Source organism: Schistocerca nitens, chromosome 3 (assembly GCF_023898315.1).
Source record: "Schistocerca nitens isolate TAMUIC-IGC-003100 chromosome 3, iqSchNite1.1, whole genome shotgun sequence".
NCBI classification, from domain to species: domain Eukaryota; kingdom Metazoa; phylum Arthropoda; class Insecta; order Orthoptera; family Acrididae; genus Schistocerca; species Schistocerca nitens.
In genome coordinates this window covers 601455792-601472502 of record NC_064616.1, presented here as the reverse complement: position 1 = coordinate 601472502, position 16711 = coordinate 601455792, and the positions used below count along the sequence as shown (strand labels likewise).

Sequence of the window (16711 nt, the reverse complement as noted above, 5' to 3'; positions counted from 1 at the left end):
AGGTACTCACAAAACCTGATCATTTCTGCAAAAAATAAGTCAGTCATATCATAGCTTCTAGAAGGGTGTTTCTATTTATTACACCATCTATGCAACCATTCACAGTTCATACAGGCCTTAGTCTTCTACGTAGGAACCATAGGAAACTCATCTTCTGAATCCATTCATAATTAGATGGCATAATCTGTATCACTTCAGGCCCGGGGGTTACCTTCAAAGTCTCTGATGTTATTGAATTCAGCATATGTTAAAATTCAGGAGTAAGTAAGAAACACTTTTTCCCCCTTTAAAAAAGGCCCTGAGATACACGCCTCAAAAGCTGCAAACACCATTTTGAAGATGCAAATTTTGTAAAAAGTTTTAAAATGCTGTATCTCTGCGACAGTTCTAGATATTTTCCTAGCATTCTTTTTATTTGAACGATGATTGGTTTATGATTACAATGGTATCCTCTGTTTGTATATATCTGTCAAAGTTATTTACTGTCGCATTTTTAATTTTTATAACACCTTTCCCCCCCCCCCCCACCAAAAAAAAGAAATGCCAGTCCAGAAAAGTAACTTTTTTTTCTGTTGATTAGTAGCATGTAGTACTATATTCCATGTACAGGAGAAGTTGGAAGGGTTTTATTTTTTAAAAAATCATGTTTTTTAAACTTTCAAGGCTAATGAACATCTTCACAGAAGTGGTTTCTTACTAATTTCTTTGTTACAGTGTTAATTTCTATTGTCTTTGTTGCATTTATTTCTTTTCGCATTCATTGTTGTAGATATTTTGTACACTTTGTTGTAGTTTCTTGTCAGTTTCTTTGTCGTTTTAGTTCATTCCAGGTTTCTATATGGTAGTTGTTCAGTGCTGACTTGTCTACTGAAGAGGCTTCTAAGAAATCTGAGACCATCCAGTGAGTTCTTTGTTTTCGCGAGGAATTTGCCACTTGGCACAGTTGCAGTGTGTTTTGTGTATTTGAAATGTCTTCTGACTGGGGCCACAAGAGAGTAAAGGGTGCTGACTATTTGCATATCAATAAAAGAGTGATATATAAGACAAACAAAAAAACAGACTTTGTTTAAGTTGGGCATAAGTGTTCTAATTTGAAGACTCTGTTTCAAAGTGAAGAGGTTTCTAGTGATGACTTTTTGTGTTCTAAATGTTTTGACAGAATAACAACAATGATAATATTTGAACAAGGTGAAGCCTCCTATGGTGCAGATGATGTAGATTTTGCATCAGTAGAGGAAGAATTAAATACCCCGAATTAGTCAACTACAGAGGTAGATGTTAGTCCTGTGAAGAAACCATGGTCAGTGAAGTCGAGTCATAAGCTCTATGCATCAAGAAAGCACAGAGAAATTACTGAAGCTATGGATGAATACACTACAGCAAAACTGACCACACTCTTCAAAGTAGAAATTCAGTCTTCTTACACCTCGTGCCAGGAATTTTTCACAAATATCGACTCACCTGTTGAATTTTGTGCATTGTACAGTGAAAAGGTACGAGTTTTAACTATTATTCCACAGACATTTTCAAAGAAAACAATTTTGAACTACGTTCATCAGTATCAAAGTAGATGATAGCAAATCAAGAAATGTGAGGGTTGTAAAAGTAGTCTTTGGGAGACCTGATCCGTATTATGGTCATCCTGTAGAAGCAGCTCCAGTTCAAACAGTGCAGTCATTTTATCTGGAAGATAAATGGGACTGTTCTCGCTCGAGTGCCAGCAAAAAAGACACTATAACTGTAACAGTTGAAGGTCAAAAAGGTGTGAAAGTGAAGAGGTACATGACTCGCAGTATTAAAGAAACTTCTGTAGTTTATAAGAGCAACTATACAACTTCACATATTGGAAGATCAAAATTTTATGCACTAAGACCTAGGGATGACGGTAGATGTGTGTACTGCTCGAATTTATTTATTTTTTATTTATTTAATTTATTTATTTATTGTTCCGTGGGACCAAATTAAGGAGAAATCTCCATGGTCATGGAACGAGTCAATACATGAAATTATAACACGATATTAGAAACAGATAAAATGAAATATAGAAAAAAAAAACATATTCAGGTGACAAGTCATAAGTTTAAATGAAGACAATCAACAATGTAACACTGGAATTTGCTTAATTTTTTAGCTCTTCCAGGAGCTCCTCGACAGAATAGAAGGAGTGAGCCATGAGGAAACTCTTCAGTTTAGACTTAAAAGAGTTTGGGCTACCGCTAAGATTTTTGAGTTCTTGTGGTAGCTTATTGAAAATGGATGCAGCAGAATACTGCACTCCTTTCTGCACAAGAGTCAAGGAACTGCATTCTACATGCAGATTTGATTTCTGCCTAGTATTAACTGAGTGAAAGCTGCTAACTCTTGGGAATAGGCTAATATTGCTAACAACAAACGACATTAAAGAAAATATATACTGTGAGGGCAATGTCAGAATTCCCAGATTTTTGAATAGGGGTCGACAAGAGGTTCTCGAACTTATACCACATATAGCTCGAACAGCCCGTTTTTGAGCCAAAAATACCCTTTTTGAATCAGAAGAATTACCCCAAAAAATAATACCATACGACATAAGCGTATGAAAATATGCGAAGTAGACTACTTTTCGTGTTGAAGTGTCACTTATTTCAGATACTGTTCTAATGGTAAATAAAGCAGCATTTAGTTTCTGAACAAGATCCTGAACATGGGCTTTCCACAACAGCTTACTATCTATCCGTACGCCTAGGAACTTGAACTGTTCCGTCTCGCTTATAACATGCCCATTCTGTCTGATTAAAATGTCAGTTCTTGTTGAATTGTGAGTTAGAAACTGTAAAAACTGAGTCTTACTGTGATTTAGCATCAAATTATTTTCCACAAGCCACGAACTTATTTCATGAACTAAATTATTTGTTACTGTTTCAATATTACACACAAGATCCTTCACTATCAAGCTGGTGTCATCAGCAAACAGAAATATTTTTGAATCACCTGTAATACTAGAAGGCATATCATTTATATAAATAAGAAACAGCAGTGGCCCCAGCACCGACCCTTGGGGAATGCCCCACTTAACAGTGCCCCATTGGGACTGAACATCACTACCACTCTCAATATTGCAGAGAATTACCCTCTGCTTTCTGTTCTTAAAGTAAGAGGCGAACCAATTGTAAGCTACTCCCCTTACTCCATAATGGTCCAACTTCTGCAGTAATATTTTGTGGTCAACACAGTCAAAAGCCTTCGTTAAATCAAAGAAAACACCTAGCGTTCGCAACCTTTTATTTAATCCGTCGAAAACCTCACAGAGAAAAGAGAATATAGCATTTTCAGTTGTTAAACCATTTCTAAAACCAAACTGAACATTTGACAGCAAATTATGTGAATTTAAATGCTCCAGTAACCTTGCATATACAACCTTCTCGATAACTTTAGCAAACACCGATGGCATAGAAATAGGTCTAAAATTGTCAACATTATCAATGTCTCCCTTTTTATAAAGTGGCTTCACTACCGAGTATTTTAATCGATCAGGAAACCGACCACTCCTAAAGGAAAAGTTACAGATATGGCTAAGTACTGGGCTAACATACATAGAACAATACTTCAGTATTCTGCTAGATACCCCGTCATATTCATGAGAGTTCTTGGTCTTTAGTGATTTAATTATTAACTCAATCTCCCTCTTGTCAGTATCATGGAGGAGCATTTCAGGTAACAGTCTCTGAACACTTTTTTCTAAGAGCGCTATATGATTCCCTGTTGGAATTAGGTTTCTATTTAGTTCACCTGCTATATTCAGAAAGTGATTATTAAATACTGTACATATATGCGACTTATCAGTAACACGGACATTCCCACTACGCACTGATTCTATATCCTCGACCTGTCTCTGCAGACCAGCAACTTCCTTTACGACTGACCATATGGTTTTTACGACTGACCATATGAACTTTGTTTGGTAACTTTGAGGAACTTACTGGAGCACATGTCATATGACACCTTGGTTGGGTGTGTGATGCCTTTAGTACTCTGTGATGTAAAGCGAGAGGTTTGTTTGTTCCAAGAATGTGGTGACTGCCATGGAAATGGAGGACTGTCTTTACAGACCCTTGGCCTGGAAGGCATATCAGATAACTCTGCATAAATTACATATCCAACATGGGAGAAAAATAAACTAATTAAGTAAACTGTTGTCTTTGACAGTTTCATTGATGAACTTGGTAAATGGTCAGTGAAAGCAGTAACACATTAGCATCTGAAGACATTGCAACAACACCACATTGCACAAGTGACAGGTTGTGTACAGGCTGACGAACTATGTTTAGTGCTTCACTGTGATTTTGCTGAGAACTGGTCTGTAATTCTCCCACAAGAAGTACAACGGTATCATTGGAGCAATGAGCGGGTTTCAATTTTTACAGGAGTATCATACTTTCAAAACAAGACCACAAGTGTTGCTGCTATAAATGATGACACAAGACGTGACTCAGCACATGCTTTGCTAGCAATGTGCAAAATTCTTCAACTGCAAAAAGAGGCAGAGATCATCATTATTTCTGATGGTGCTCCTAGTCATTTTAAAAATCGTTACCAGCTGTCTGAATTGAGTAAGTCGCTTGTGCCAACTGCCTGGGTATACAGTGCTACTGGTCATGGGAAGGGGCCTCGTGATGGTGTAGGCGGCCTGCTGACCAAATACAGCTGTGATTCAGAATGCTGAGGCATTTACGAGAGTCGTGAAATTTTACACATCCACAGCCCTCATTCTTTTGCCCAAAGAGGAAATCAAAGAATTCTGTGAGCGGAAGAAAAAGAAGAATGTTCCAAACTAACTACAGCTGTGATAGGAATGCAGACAACACATTTTTCGACTCAAAGTGATGGGCGAACTCATATTGCATGCACATTAAAGAGCGAGAAAGAAGAAATTTTGTTTGTTCGGCCACCACCTCAGAAACAGCAGGATAATTTTCAAATGCACAACCTGAGACGGTGTGTGTGTGTGTGTGTGTGTGTGTGTGTGTGTGTGTGTGTGTGTGTGTGTGAGAGAGAGAGAGAGAGAGAGAGAGACTGTGACTGGTGGATTGCAGAAATTGTAGACACCAGTTATTAGTTAAACGATACTGTAGTGAACTTTATGCTACCACGTGGACCAGCTGCTGGATATAGGTTTCCAGGTGAAGGACGGCAGCAATGGCATTAGTGCTCACTTCCTGTTTACAATGTTTTGAAGATTGTAAGTGCTCCAGTTCCTATTGGTTCAGCAGGAAGGCATCACTCTATATCGAAGGGAGATACTGAAGCAGTGCAACACATTTTTAGTTCATTGACTGGCTAATTTCAGTGCAAAACAGAGTGCACAGAAGTTGTATAAATTGAAACCTTTAAGTCTTTGGACCTTTCACATGCTTTTTGGAACCATTTAAAATGCTTGAAAAATGAGTGTCTTTCTCATCTTTCAAAACTAAAATTATGTTAAATAAGGCTAGGTTTTGATTTTTATGAGCCTGTTATGTGATAACGTGGTAATAAAACAGGTTTATGTATGGCAAAAATTTCAACTGCTTCCAAAACCTGTGCAACCTAAAAGTGGAAGCTCTCCTTTTCAGGGGATGTAGAACTATATGGTACGAATCAACAGAAATTTTTTTCCCATAAATTATAAAGTAACTTCAAAATGCTATAGTAAAAGAACTTTCAGGGGTAAATCCAAATGGAGGTTTTCTTTATAATCATAAACCAATCATCTTTCAAATAAAATAAAAAAAAGTATCTAGAACTGTTCCAGAGATGTTGTTGTTGTTGTTGTTGTGGTCTTCAGTCCTGAGACTGATTTGATGCAGCTCTCCATGCTACTCTATCCTGTGCAAGCCTCTTCATCTCCCAGTACCTACTGCAACCTACATCCTTCTCAATATGCTTAGTGTATTCATCTCTTGGTCTCCCTCTACGATTTTTACCCTCCACGCTGCCCTCCAATACTAAATTGGTGATCCCTTGATGCCTCAGAACATGTCCTACCAACCGATCCCGTCTTCTGGTCAAGTTGTGCCACAAACTTCTCTTCTCCCCAATCATATTCAATACTTCCTCATTAGTTATGTGGTCTACCCATCTAATCTCCAGCATTCTTCTGTAGCACCACATTTCGAAAGCTTCTATTCTCTTCTTGTCTAAACTATTTATCGTCCATGTTTCAATTCCATACATGGCTACACTCCATACCAATACTTTCAGAAACGACTTCCTGACACTTAAATCTATACTCGATGTTAACAAATTTCTCTTCTTCAGAAACGCTTTCCTTGCCATTGCCAGTCTACATTTTATATCTTCTCTACTTCGACCATCATCAGTTATTTTGCTCCCCAAAGAGCAAAACTCCTTTACTACTTAGAGTGTCTCATTTCCTAACCTAATTCCCTCATCATCACCCAATTGAATTTGACTACATTCCATTATCCTCGTTTTGATTTTGTTGATGTTCATCTTATATCTTCGTTTCAAGACACTGTCCATTCCATTCAACTGCTGTTCCAAGTCCTTTGCTGCCTCTGACAGAATTACAATGTCATCGGCGAACCTCAAAGTTTTTATTTCTTCTCCATGGATTTTAATACCTACTCCGAATTTTTCTTTTGTTTCCTTTACTGCTTGCTCAATACACAGGTTGAATAACATCGGGGAGAGGCTACAACCCTGTCTCACTCCCTTCCCAACCACTGCTTCCCTTTCATGTCCCTCGACTCTTATAACTGCCATCTGGTTTCTGTACAAATTGTAAATAGCCTGCCGCTCCCTGTATTTTACCCCTGCCACCTTCAGAATCTGAAAGAGAGTATTCCAGTCAACATTGTCAAAAGCTTTCTCTAAGTCTACAAATGCTAGAAACGTAGGTTTGCCTTTCGTTAATCTTCCTTCTAAGATACGTCGTAAGGTCAGTATTGCCTCACGTGTTCCAGTGTTTCTACGGAATCCAAACTGATCTTCCCCGAGGTCGGCTTCTACTAGTTTTTCCATTCGTCTGTAAAGAATTCGTGTTAGTATTTTGCAGCTGTGACTTATTAAACTGATAGTTCGGTAATTTTCACATCTGTCAACACCTGCTTTCTTTGGGATTGGAATTATTATATTCTTCTTGAAGTCTGAGGGTATTTCGCCTGTTTCATACATCTTGCTCACCAGATGGTAGAGTTTTGTCAGGACTGGCTCTCCCAAGGCCATCAGTAGTTCCAATGGAATGTTGTCTACTCCGGGGGCCTTGTTTCGACTCAGGTCTTTCAGTGCTCTGTCAAACTCTTCACACAGTATCTTATCTCACATTTCATCTTCATCTACATCCTCTTCCATTTCCATAATATTGTCCTCAAGTACATCGCCCTTGTATAGACCCTCTATATACTCCTTCCACCTTTCTGCTTTCCCTTCTTTGCTTAGAACTGGGTTTCCATCTGAGCTCTTGATATTCATACAAGTCATTCTCTTATCTCCAAAGGTCTCTTTAATTTTCCTGTAGGCAGTATCTATCTTACCCCTAGTGAGATAAGCCTCTACATCCTTACATTTGTCCGCTAGCCACCCCTGCTTAGCCATTTTGCACTTCCTGTCGATCTCATTTTTGAGACGTTTGTATTCCTTTTTGCCTGCTTCATTTACCACATTTTTATATTTTCTCCTTTCATCAATTGAATTCAATATTTCTTTTGTTACCCAAGGATTTCTACTAGTCCTCGTCTTTTTACCTACTTGATCCTCTGCTGCCTTCACTACTTCATCCCTCAAAGCTACCCATTCTTCTTCTACTGTATTTCTTTCCCCCATTCCTGTCAATTGTTCCTTTATGCTCTCCCTGAAACTCTGTACAACCTCTGGTTTAGTCAGTTTATCCAGGTTCCACCTCCTTAAATTCCCACCTTTTTGCAGTTTCTTCAGTTTTAATCTACAGGTCATAACCAATAGATTGTGGTGAGAGTCCACATCTGCCCCTGGAAATGTCTTACAATTTAAAACCTGGTTCCTAAATCTCTGTCTTACCATTATATAATCTATCTGATACCTTTTAGTATCTCCAGGGTTCTTCCATGTATACAACCTTCTTTCATGGTTCTTAAACCAAGTGCTAGCTATGATTATGTTGTGCTCTATGCAAAATTCTACCAGGCGGCTTCCTCTTTCATTTCTTAGCCCCAATCCATATTCACCTACTATGTTTCCTTCTCTCCCTTTTCCTACTATCGAATTCCAGTCACCCATGACTATTAAATTTTCGTCTCCCTTCACTATCTGAATAATTTCTTTTACTTCATCATACATTTCTTCAATTTCTTCGTCATCTGCAGTGCTAGTTGGCATATAAACTTGTACTACTGTAGTAGGTGTGGGCTTCGTATCTATCTTGGCCACAATAATGCGTTCACTATGCTGTTTGTAGTAGCTTACCCGCATTCCTATTTTCCTATTCATTATTAAACCTACTCCTGCATTACCCCTATTTGATTTTGTGTTTATAACCCTGTAGTCACCTGACCAGAAGTCTTGTTCCTCCTGCCACCGAACTTCACTAATTCCCACTATATTGAACTTTAACCTATCCATTTCCCTTTTTAAATTTTCTAACCTACCTGGCCTATTAAGGGATCTGACATTCCACGCTCCGATCCGTGGAACGCCAGTTTTCTTTCTCCTGATAACAACATCCTCCTGAGTAGTCCCCGCCCGGAGATCCGAATGGGGGACTATTTTACCTCCGGAATATTTTACCCAAGAGGACGCCATCATCATTTAATCATACAGTAAAGCTGCATGCCCTCCAGAAAAATTACGGCTGTAGTTTCCCCTTGCTTTCAGCCATTCGCAGTACCAGCACAGCAAGGCTGTTTTGGTTATTGTTGCAAGGCCAGATCAGTCAATCATCCACACTGTTGCCCTTGCAACTACTGAAAAGGCTGCTGCCCCTCTTCAGGAACCACACGTTTGTCTGGCCTCTCAACAGATATCCCTCCGTTGTGGTTGCACCTACGGTACGGCTATCTGTATCGCTGAGGCACGCAAGCCTCCCCACCAACGGTAAGGTCCATGGTTCATGGGATACCGCATTTAAATTTTTTTTTTTTTTTTTTTTTTTTTACAAAAATTGCATCTTCAAAATGGTATGTGCAGTGTCATCTTTAGAGGGCTGTATCTCAGAGCAGAAATTTTTTGGAGAAAATAATAAAATTAGTATTCCTTACTTAGTCCTTCATTTTAACATATGCTAAATTCAATAACATCAGAGACTATGAAGGTAAAATTTTTTCGTAGCCTGCCTGAATTAATATGGACTATGCCAGATTAAGTTATAAAAATGGCGTTCCACAGTACAGATAAGAATGTTCATGTCAAAATTCCAAGGAGAAACACATAGAATAAATTTTGTACTACAGTAGTTTTATTATTTCTAAATGTTTGTTTTTTCTTCAATGCTCTGGATACACTATATATTTACTCTTTCAATTATCTTCAACTTTGTCTTGAGTGCCTCCTAGAACATTATGTGTATGAAGTTGATCATAGTAGTACTTTACTTCAATTTTGATATCCACTTATGCTGGATATTCTTCAAATTAATATCAAGTCTGATGCATACACCATATAAATCAGTACATTGAATGATCATTCACACTGAGCATAATTCAGAGTTTCAACCTCAGTTACAGTTGTGCACCCAGGACCAGAACAGGTTGGTACTGTCCAACCTTCACAAAAGACAGTTCAGCACAGTCACCAAAACACTTTATGCGAAGTGAATAAAATACTTACATGTAACTTATAGCAGGATTTTAGCCTGCCAAAACAATTTCACAATCACAAATAAAACCAAAACAAAATACAATTATAATAAAAAATTGATATTTAAATTCAATAACAGGGAAGAAAAAACACTGGACTGTGTGCAATTGCAAATCAAAGAAATGAAGATTATGACTACTGTCTCATAGATCATTTCTTGATTGTACTTAAAAGTGAGAGATTTGTCGCTGAGAGTCACTGTTTGCACACATTAGTTACTTAGCCTTGATAAGAGTTCATTTGCAAATACCGAGAGCCCTGAACCCATTTATAATGCTGGCAATACACATCATACAACAAAGCAGGCCTAGTCGTTTCCATAGATCCTTGACGCAAGAGTATCGCTAGGATGTACAACGTGTCAGATTATTACAACAGTAACCATATTTAAATGGTCAGGAGACTTACAAGCTAAATATAATCTAAATAGATACACGAGGTTCAAGTGTTCAAATAACGATATAGATTATAGTAGTGATGGTTACTCGAACCATTGCAAGGCTTATCTTTTAATTCATGTGAAACACATTGTGAACAATTGATATACAGTGCTACATAGTCATTTCTTACAGGAATGCTTAAAATTAAACACATTTCACTAATTCCAGAATGAGATTTTCACTCTGCAGCGGAGTGTGCGCTGATATGAAACTTCCTGGCAGATTAAAACTGTATGCCCGACCGAGACTCGAACTCGGGACCTTTGCCTTTTGTGGGCAAGTGAGTTCGAGTCTCGGTCGGGCACACAGTTTTAATCTGCCAGGAAGTTTCATTTCACTAATTATTACACACTGTCAAACATGCCTATTTTAGCTGTTTTTTTTTTTTAAAATTTGGTCTTATCCCCAATGACTGATTTAATATGAAATGGAAGTCTATTGTTTACTTTTATGCTTGAATAACGTACTCCTTTCTGTACCATACTGTGATTTTTATATCTTTGTGAAGATCGTGTTTACTTCTTGTATCATGATCATGATATTCACTGATTGTCATCTACATTGATTATTTTTCACAAAGCACATTAGTGAAAAAATGTATTGGCATGGCATGATGAGGATCCCTAGTTGTTTCAGTAAGTTTCTGGAACAGCACCTAGTGTGCACTCTACCCATCATTATAACGACTCTCTTCTGTGCAATAAAGACTATTTGCTCATGACCTGTTTCCCTGAATATGATGCCACATATCATAAGTGAATGGAGATATCCGAAGTGCACAGCTTTCATTGTTTCCAAGTCACAAAGAGGTGAAATTGAGCGAATGACAAATGCTGCTGAATTTAGTCTTTTATATAGGTCAATTATGTTAACTGACCAGTTTAGTGTTGTTAATGTGTAATCCCAAGAATTTGGAAGCCTAACTCTTAATATTTCTTTGTCGCCATTTTTTATTTCAAAATTATTTCGTTTGCTGTTTGAGATTGAATGAATTGAGTCAGACCATTAGAAGTGAACCAATCTAGAGCTGCTCCAAAAATAGTAGTTGCAGAGTGCTCTAGACTGTAGTGTGATACTTTAGCATAATGGTTGTGACATCTGCAAATACGGTGAAGTGTTCTTTTAGTGTCATACACAGTGGCAGATCACTGTAACGGAAAACTTTTCAGCCTCATGAAAGAGCACCTCTATGATGCTCTTAATAGTACAAACTGCTCTACTAACTCTCTAGGTAAAAATATACAACCCATTCGATTAAGTTACCTCAGAATGTAAGAGGATATCAACCAATGAAGATAAGCACAGCAACTGATTTTTATTTTTCCACATCAAAGACTTCAGCCCTTCAGTCTGAGAAAACCATTTGAAATGTCAACCAACCACCTGCTGCATGGGGACACAAACCTGGTGTGTATTAATACAACATATTCTGTTCTAGGAAGTTATTCTGACACCACAATCCTGTTTGTTACAACATTTTACTGCATATGTGGTGTCGACTATATTTTTCATCCTGTCAGCATATGAATGTATATTCATGACGTATCTAAAGTAGTTACAAACGCGTAAGAATATAATATAAAACATACCCAAATTTGTTCGGAAGGCGCATGCTATTTGTCAATAGCAGTCACCTTCCATACGGCATCAAAATCTAAAAAATTAGACCTTTTTCGAATTAGCTAAAGCGTGGAACAATGACCATATCTGCTATTTATTCAGAAAAGTACTCAGACGAGATAAACGATTATGTTTTCTTTGAAAACTGACCGATATGTCAATGTCAATAAGTTTGCTCACTTTATACATTTGCAATTTGATTGTTACACGCAAGTCGTCGTCTGCTGGCAGCCTAGAGCTGCCACAACAGGTCACTATTGTTCTCTTATTGTAGTACTGTCTTTCTATAATCAAGCATACCTAGAAGTCAAGGCAATGACAATTACTACCGTTAACGCGGTGGTTCCCCCTTTTTTCCATTTTGTGCGTACCAAGTTTCACTCACGCTTAGTTACATGCGTACACACACTGTGTAGCATAGGTATAAACTCAATTGTAAAACTGTCACAACATGTAATAGCCACACACTTCTCTCTAACATTGCGTTTATTATTCGGGAGGAAGCACCCTTATCTTCACGGCTGTCAATCTATTTACGTTACGATAAATGCAGATACACAATATCACTAATACTTGAACATTGAGGTCTGCTGGTTTCTCTCAGTAATCAACACATACTGAAAAAACTTACCTGAACACTGTATATTTTTCGTTAATCCAAGCGTACAAGCACACTCCTGTTCAAAACACGGAATTTCACAAGCACTTCACAGAGCGACAGACAAGCGTTGGCAATTGTTTTTTAAATAGTCGCACTCTACGAAATACTTTGACAGCCCACTGTGGAAACGATACGTACCGCTTGCAGGTTCGTTTTTGTATTTTAAAAAAGCCATAACGCTCTCACACAGTCACTATAATTATAACAAACGCATAAATGATACGATGCTAAAAGCTTATTATTATTATTAACACGGCATCATCTCAGTCTATAGCGTTCATACTAAACAGTTTGAAAAGAGAAAAAGATATAACTTTGTACTAAATTAAATTCAAAATTTTCCTTCAAAATGAATTTTCACTCTGCAGTAGTGTGTACGCTGATTTGAAACTTCCTGGCAGATTAAAACTTTGTGCCGGGACGGGACACGGACCTGGGAAGAATCTGTTTGGAAGTCTTAAAATTTTACTGGGGAAAACTACTATGCCACAACTGATACGTTTGACTGGCTGATCAGTTCGTCACGTCTCTGCAGCCAGAAAAATGGACTTTAACAGCTGACAATGGATTTCACCGACTGCAAATAATTGCCCTAACTTTCAGCCACTCGTCCATCCACTGGTGCATGAGATGTCCCACGGGAAGGTAAGCTACGGAAATAAAGACAGTAACAAACGGAGAAGCAGAAGGAAGGAGGTCACTAAGACGGCCGAGAATGAGATGGAAGGGTAATTCTATAGGACACATGCATATACTGGGTCTTGGAGATGAAGATACGGCTAACAGGAAGGTGCAGAAGGCTGGACTGAGTGACGCCAAGGACCGGCTGGGGCTGTGTGAACAGATAAGTAAGTAACTAAATCTCATGAGCACCATACTTTAAAATAGTAACTGATTTGGGAGACTGTATTTTCAGATATACTATGTGTGAAAATTAAAAGAAGGGAGCCCCAAAAACCTCACTAATTCCTTTAAATTAACGGATATACCCCATTATAGGACCTACAAAATTTAAACACGATTCGAATCCTTAAAACAAACACATAGATTTTCCAGATGAATATTTAAAGCCAATGTTTGCTGTTCACTCTTCCAGTCTCTTAATTAACAATGGCCACTGCCATCAACTTGTTGGCAGGTGGCAAGTGCAGCACCTTTAAAACACTACCTTCTCTTGCTCAAAAGGATCTGATAGAATGTTACCTACATGATATCCAAATTAACATGAGGAGAGGGAAGACCATAAAATAAACGAAGGCAAGATGTACATGGAAGCCCAATATGTAAAGTTGATCAAAGACAATGTGCTTCCAAGTATTTCCATAGGATTTCTTGAACTAAGACACTTCATAGGCTGGTGACACTGCATAGGTCGTTGTTTCATTTTTAAATAAACACTTTATTACATGATTTAACAGTTAGCTAATTTCGCCCCCTTGCTGCATCACAATACAATTTTTTATGTACAGTCCATATATGTGCATGGGGGAGCAACATGTGACAGAAATCTATAAGTGTTCATCTACATGTTCCTTTTAGTGCACAGCAAGAGTCTGCAGAATTACAAAGATTGCATTAACTCGCTACCCACACACTGTTGCTGCATGTTGAATGTAATCCAAGGCAAGTGCATAGGGTATGTCACAATTAATGGTGTAAAAGCATGCTGTTGAAAGTACACCATACTAGAATCGAAAAAATCTCAGTAAACATAGGTCCACAAATGAATCATCTGGGAGATAAGTGAGACTTCACGGTTACCAGCCACCACTGTTGTGATTCTGTGTAAACGCCACATGCTGATCCATTGTGTGGTCTTTGTTTATGTTTTCGAGACATGGAGTTGAAAACAGAATGGATACAACAGTACAGTACACAGTCAGAGTGTCAGTCCTGACAGTTGTTTGCGAAGCGCCAGTTATGTTGTATGAGTGTTGGTTGTAACATGGGACGTTACAGTAAGGCGCAGCATGCGAATATGCATTGCATGGGAGGCTGCACACTTGTACCAAGAAGGATACCTTGCCCTAAGAGACCCTGAGAGTCAACCATTCACAAGGGTGCATCACTGTCTCCAAAAAACTGGGAGCCTTACACATGATGTTGGAGTGCATAGGCATGTGCTTGAAGATGTGGAACTGGAAACAGTCAAACACACTTCTGAAATCTTGACACAAAGACTTGCCACCCAGATTCCTGGAACGAGCTAGAATAATCTTTGGAGAATAACGAATCGCAGTCCGCAGGTCGTGGTCGTGCGGTAGCGTTCTCGCTTCCCACGCCCGGGTTCCCGTGTTCGATTCCTGGCGGGGTCAGGGATTTTCTCTGCCTCGTGATGACTGGGTGTTGTGTGCTGTCCTTAGGTTAGTTAGGTTTAAGTAGTTCTAAGTTCTAGGGGACTGATGACCATAGATGTTAAGTCCCATAGCGCTCAGAGCCATTTGAACCAATAACGAATCACAATGCAATTTACCCATACCATCTCCAATGTGTTCAGTGTCTTAGTGAGCTCGATTTTGGTCCTAGACTAGCGTTCTCTCAGTGGATGCAACAAAGATCTGTAGTAAACCCCATGTTTGACAGTAACATTTTATTTACAGATAAAGCAGGGTTCACCCATGTGGCACCATCTGGCAGGATCACTTGAAGATGTTCGCTTAGACCAAAGTCAGATGATGTGGTACGTGTATGATAGAGCACTGGCACATTTTGCTGCTATGGTGAGACAATATCTAACGTTCTAATGTGGCCAAAGGTGGATTGGGAGAGGAGGACTTGTACTGTGGTCTCCAATACCACCTGATCAGAACCCCATGGATTTCTGTGTACGCCACTCTGGTTAACATTGTTGAAGAAATGGAGTAGAGATAATAATTACGAAATGATTCAAGCATGTTCGAAGTTTCGAAGGTTACTGCAGCGACAGGTGCAGGCATGCTTCCTGGTACAAGGACGACACTTTGAACACCCCATTTAATTATGAGTACAGTCATGTAACTGTTGTTGTGTTCATCCAGAACACCTGCATTTCTACCAAAGTAACTCTATTAACTTTTCTTAATGCTATACAGTATTATTACATTTTCATAACTGGGATGACATTACATTTACACAGAATCAAGTCAGTAGTAGCTAATAAGGACAAAGCCACAATTAAACTGCATGCATTTACGCCATTGATTATGATACACCCTGTATATCCATACCATGTTTGTGAAAGAGCGTAATGGCTCCTGCTGTCCACTGAAAAAGCGATTTGCAGCAGCAGGAAGGCAGAATAGGGGACTTGGGGAAAGAAACATTTGTTTTAATTGAACAACATTACATTTTTCTTATTATCTCATATTATTTGTCATAATAATTTAGTATTGATTATATTTTTTATAATTTGACTGTGAAACCAATAATTAATTATTGATAATTCTGCAATATGCGCTTGATAATTTGTGTTAATGAAACAATTTTGTACATTAAATTCTTTTACTTATTAATGTTTTAAATGACTGGTTTCTTGCTGAGGGAATGATTTTCTAATACATATCTGGATATAGTCTCCAACCACAAAAGTAAAGGATGTACTAGATCTTTTATTTTAGCGCCTTTTTCTTGCCTTGCTGATTTAACTGTTAAGAGATTGGCAGTCAGTGGCAATCAGTCATAGCTACACAGTAGTGTGGTGTAGTCAGCAGCTGGTGTACAAAACAAGCAATTAATTTTTATGCACTGAAGTACAGCAGAATGTTGAATGAGAGTGTCAGTTTCATGTATTTACAGTAGCAATTAGTCTCAGTCATGTAAATGCCTGAGATGCAAAATTTTTTGAAATTAAGTCTATGTTGAAGTAGCTCACATTACAAGCCCAGAAAGCACAGGAGCCAGGAAATGCAATACGGGGGGACATGGTTACATTTTTACATAAGATATGTGAGGATACTATGCAAATGTCACTTAATAGAAATGTAAATCAATTGGCTTCACTATTTCCAAATAGTGTTTAGTTAAGTTATAAAAGCAAATTTCTATTATACGAGTTCCGAACAGTAACTGCTACAGTTCTTGGTTAATTTGCCAATTAGGACCTTGCAAGATTAATGTAATATGATAAAGTTAATGAGTGACATCATTTCCCTTTGAGTAAGTTCAATAATGTTAGTGGCAAACGTAGAGAAACAAATATGTG

General features: G+C 38.3%; 1 protein-coding gene across 1 annotated transcript in view; it reads right to left on the bottom strand.

The window, feature by feature from the left end:
• The window catches only part of LOC126248527 (nonsense-mediated mRNA decay factor SMG7-like), a 194137-nt gene extending 182044 nt beyond the window's left edge, over nucleotides 1-12093 (bottom strand). Inside the window, exons 1-2 of the mRNA XM_049949581.1 lie at nucleotides 12021-12093; nucleotides 11840-11904 (exon numbers count right to left, since the gene is read on the bottom strand). The gene's annotated coding sequence lies outside the window, so the exon portion shown is untranslated. The remainder of the gene's footprint in view (nucleotides 1-11839; nucleotides 11905-12020) is intronic.
• Between the last annotated feature and the right edge of the window lie 4618 nt (nucleotides 12094-16711).